The sequence below is a fragment of the Piliocolobus tephrosceles genome, chromosome 17 (assembly GCF_002776525.5).
Source record: "Piliocolobus tephrosceles isolate RC106 chromosome 17, ASM277652v3, whole genome shotgun sequence".
Taxonomy (NCBI): domain Eukaryota; kingdom Metazoa; phylum Chordata; class Mammalia; order Primates; family Cercopithecidae; genus Piliocolobus; species Piliocolobus tephrosceles.
In genome coordinates this window covers 32,797,770-32,802,815 of record NC_045450.1, presented here as the reverse complement: position 1 = coordinate 32,802,815, position 5,046 = coordinate 32,797,770, and positions in this window count along the sequence as shown.

Sequence of the window (5,046 nt, the reverse complement as noted above, 5' to 3'; positions counted from 1 at the left end):
TAATTAGCAGCCCATAGGCCAATATACAGGTGTTTCAAATAATGAGATTTCACCAAATGCCCAGGTTTCTGGCTTCATGTAAAAGTTCAGATGATCTGGTTCCACCAGTCTCATTCATGCTTTTGTACCAGGTAACAGGTGACTGGACTTGAGTAGGCAGAATATGCAGCGTCCCATTTGCCCAGCTTTCCTATACTCATCTCAGTTATTTGTGTCATCATAAGTCTGGGATCCTTCTGTCTTACACTTTTGGTGTAGATCCTCCTCCTCTTCATACCTAGCACAGTGTCTTGCAGAGTGCTGGTGCTTAACATGTATTTGTTGAGTAAATAGGGTTTGGAACTTGACATCACTGGAATATATTGTCAGAATCAGACTTCAAGTTGCACAGAGCAAACTTTTAGTTATTTACTGATAACATGACTCTCTTTCCCTTTTCAGTGGGCTGAGGTAGAGAACCTAATGACAGGCTATGTGGCATCTAATTGGATCACTTTATTGAAAATGATCACAAGAGCAGCAAATTATATCCATGTGATGGATCTTCAGCATTACCAATTTTTTTGTCAAATTTGCAGGCAAATTATTGTCTTAACTCCAAAATGGTGTATCCGAAGATTTGTTAATGTGAGAGCATCAGATGTGATGGAATCCGTCATCGGGGTAGAACGTAAAACCAAGATAAATGTGTATCATCGAGTGCTTCCATTTTTCTTTTAGCAAATAAAATTAGCCTTCCCCCATAAACTGATTAAAAATATCCTTTATGAGATGAGAAATTCGGCTGAAAGGAGTGCTAGAGCAGCCTACTTATTGTTGATCAGAGATTTGAGAGCCGTCATTTCAGAAAACGGACATTTCAAATTTGCCCCTGAGACCCAAGCTACAGAGGTCAGGTTTGAGGAACATGTTCAAAAACATGCTATGCCATAGTCTCAGCCGTGAAATTTAAGGTGATATTTTCAGTGAAATGGCTAGTCTATGTCAATGTGAGTGAGTATCTCAACTTTCCAACCAGACTTTAAGCAGCATGTGAATAGAAGCTGTCTCTCACCCTTCAGTCTGTTTTCACTTTCCTGCCATAGTGCCTTGTGCATAGCTGGTGCCTAAATACTTATAACCACTTGATTGATAAATACACCCAACTAAATTGCCCTTAAATGCAACAAACCTTTGGGAAACCCTCTTAGGAAAGAGGGTTTGCTGCATTTAAGGGCAAATTAGAAAAGTGGCAAGCTCTGAAATATGGGAAGGCCGCAGGAAAGTGAGTAGATTTATAAGAAGAGTCTTTGTCATTAATAATTCATGCAGGGAGAAAACTACAATTGGAAAAAACCTGCTCTTACTGCTATGGGTACATTTCTATAGTCATGCAATGGAAATACTGCCAGCTTGGTGATGAGAAATGGGATTTATACACGGGCTGATTGCATCCGATCGAATGTAGTTGTTCCATTTAGAGATACAGTTTGACCTGTGGAATACTCAAATCAAGGAAATAATGAACTAGGATGTAATAGATACCTGCTATCTCATTACTTCAAACATCAAGAACATACCCAGCATTGTCTTTTAAGCATGATATGTGCTTCCACTCCTTGACCAAACAGTCATTGAAACCAGTAGTCATTGAGGCCCAGGTCAGTGAAAGAATATGGCAGATTAGATTATTCTTGAAAAATGTTTCCTCTCACCTACATTATTCAATCAATCTTTATGAGAGGAATGAACTTCCCCACTCCTTGACTTTGGGCTTGGCCATGTAGCTTGCTTTGGCCAATGATAGTAGATTCTTGAGGTATGTTTGAGTAATGGGTATTACCCACTTGCACTCTGGCCATAACATGAGAAGAATATGCACTGGATGACCAATGACCCTTCAGTCTTGGGCCTACGCTGAGACCAGTGAAGTGGGAGCACCCTAGCGATATGCACATATGTGAGTGGGCATATATTTGGGGGTAATTTGTTACACAGCAATAACTGACTGATACAGTGCCCTGCCCAAGGTCAAACAGCTAGTGGTGGAGTTGTTCTACATGTACTGAGTGATGTGAAGGTTCCCAGCATCTCAATTCTCCATCTTACAGAGGGAAGAGGCACACATGGAACAGGGAAATACTGTCCTTGGGGACTTAGCCAGTGATTGGATAGAGACAGAGGCAGCTATGGGTGTTGATTTTAGAATTCTATAACTGGACTTCCATCACACAACTATGCTCAGAAAGACAGCCCACCTACACCGCTTTGAAAAATTCTATCATCAAAGATCTACATGAACAAACTAATTACAGACCCCAAAGCTCTCTTCCTTTCTCTCTCTGCCTAACTCTCCCTCTCTACCCACCTCTGCCGTCTCCCTCTCTACCCTCCTTCTGCTATCCTTCATTTTAGATATGCAAGCAGTGTGGTACAATCAACTGAGCGCTGGATAAAGTGTCGAGAACATGGTTCTGGTGCTGACTCTGCCACCATCCCTCTGAAATGTCGGCTAAGTTACTTCAACTCTCTGAGCTTCCTTTTTCTCATCAGTAAAACAGAGTTGATAATAACCTGCCCCACAGAGGCAGGAAGGGATTTATGAAAGAACAGTCCTCCAGTGCTCATGACAGTGTCTGGCTCAAGCGTTGCCTCTGGGGTGAGGCAGATATCTCTTCCTTTCACAGCCTCCTGTAGCAGAAAAGGTTACATATTCTCCCCCTTTGCCAGATAAAAATGTGCAGAGCCAGCAGATCCTAGCATCTTCCTGTCAAGAAAATTGGCATGCAGCAACCTTCCTGGCTGAGCAAAACAGGTCACCAGGGTCCTGCACTTCTTCTCTGAGTCCTGTGTTCTTCTAAAGACTCTTGAGCAGGTTATTGGTATTAGAAAAGTAGCACCATTTATTTTCCAATCTGGCACTTTGACTTCCCTACCTGTATCCCACATCAGGCCCTGCTAGGTTTTATTGCTGGAGCCTCAGCGAGGCTTCAACCTCCCAAATGACTTTCATTCAGCAAAAGTGTACCCTACACAACTCTCGCTCTATGCTTAGCCTGTGGAAGAGACAGAAGGGTCTCTGCCTTGTCCTCCAAGAACTCACGATCTTCCTGGGGAAAAGACTCCCAGTAGGAAATGCTCCTTTATTCAACAGGTATTTATGGAGCATCTACTACATGCCAGGCTCAGTGCCAGTTCTGGGGCTTCTATAGCAAATGAAATGGATGGTTTTGGAGACATTTTGTCTGCAGCAGAGCTGTCCAATAGAAATATAATGTGAGTCGCATATGTCATTTTACGTTTTCGAGTAGCTATCTTTAAAAAGTAAAATCAAACAGGGCAAATTAATTTTAATGATATATTTTGTCTAACCCAATACCTCCCAAATGTTATCATTTAATACTAAAATTATAATCAAGTGATCAAGATTTTTATATTCCTTTTTCCTACTAACTCTTTGAAATTAGGTGTGTACTTTGCACTCACAGCACATCTCAATTCGACTGGCCACAGTGCAAGTGCCTAGCAGCCGCATATAGCCAGCGACTACAATGTTGGACAGTATAGGTCTAGAGAAATAGGTAAGTCCTGGGAGTCAAGGGGCACCTGCCTGCAGAGAGGAATGACAAGAGTAGGAAGGGCGGCTGATGCCAGAGAGGCACTAGGGACAGCAGGCGGGGCTGGATATTGAAGATGGGAGCCTGAGAAAGATGGCAGAAGCACCAGCAGGTGAACCCCACGCAGTTCCAGGAGTCAGCTCAGCCAGGCTGATGGGGAGCAGGAGGAGGAGTGGTGCCGGGTGAACCAGAGGTGCTGACCAGAGGCTGACATGAGGAATTCTCACTCTAGAATGGCACAAATTATCCCAGCCACAGAAGTGTTCTGAAGGGAGAAAAAACAGCTGTGGGTTTCATGAGCTCAACACTGACTGGGTTTGGCCTCTAAATATCGATTGATTCATTTTTTTATTCATGTACAAATATTTATTGAACAGCTACTATGTCTACTGTGTGAACAGGGACTATGAATACAGTGGTGAATGGGATGGTCCAGGTCTCTTTGCCACGGAAATCCCATTATACTAGGGGAAGGTAAACAATAAACGAGCAATAAATAAACAAGACCATATCAGATCATGGTAAATGTATGATGTGGCAGAGGAGAAATGGCAAAATGACAGGCTTGGGAGGGCAGTGCACACAGTTTAGGTTGGGCGGTAAGCCAGGCTATATCCACTTACCCCTGCGAACTGACTCCTTGTTTTTTTCTGCCCTGCCCTGCGTCCTAAAAGGTTGGCGTATGTGAAGTGCACATTAGAGATTAAGGAGCCATGAGGACTGCGTGCTGAATGGTATCCTACACTGGATCCTTGAATAGGAAAAGAAAATCCAAAAAAAGTCTGTAATTTAGTTACTAATATTGCATCAATGTTGATTTCTTAGTTTTGATCATTGTAATGTGGTTATGCAAGACGTTAATGTTAGGGGAGGTTGGAAGAAGGGTAGGTAGAAACTCTGCTATCTTTGTAACTCATTAAGTCTAAAATTATTTCAAAATAAAAAGTTTTTAAAAGTGCATAAAATACATGTAAATTCATGTAACAGCAAGAAATTTTCATTTAAGCATATCCACAGGACAATATTACTAAATCACAGGAAATTTTTTTTTTTTTATTATACTTTAAGTTCTAGGGTACATGTGCATAACGTGCAGGTTTGTTACATATGTATACTTGTGCCATGTTGGTGTGCTGCACCCATCAACTCATCAGCACCCATCAATTCATCATTTATATCATGTATAACTCCCCAATGCAATCCCTCCCTCCTCCCCCCTCCCCATGATAGGCCCCAGTGTGTGATGTTCCCCTTCCCGAGTCCAAGTGATCTCATTGTTCAGTTCCCACCTATGAGTGAGAACATGCGGTGTTTGGTTTTCTCTTCTTGTGATAGTTTGCTAAGAATGATGGTTTCCAGCTGCATCCATGTCCCTACAAAGGACGCAAACTCATCCTTTTTTATGGCTGCATAGTATTCCATGGTGTATATGTGCCACATTTTCTTAATC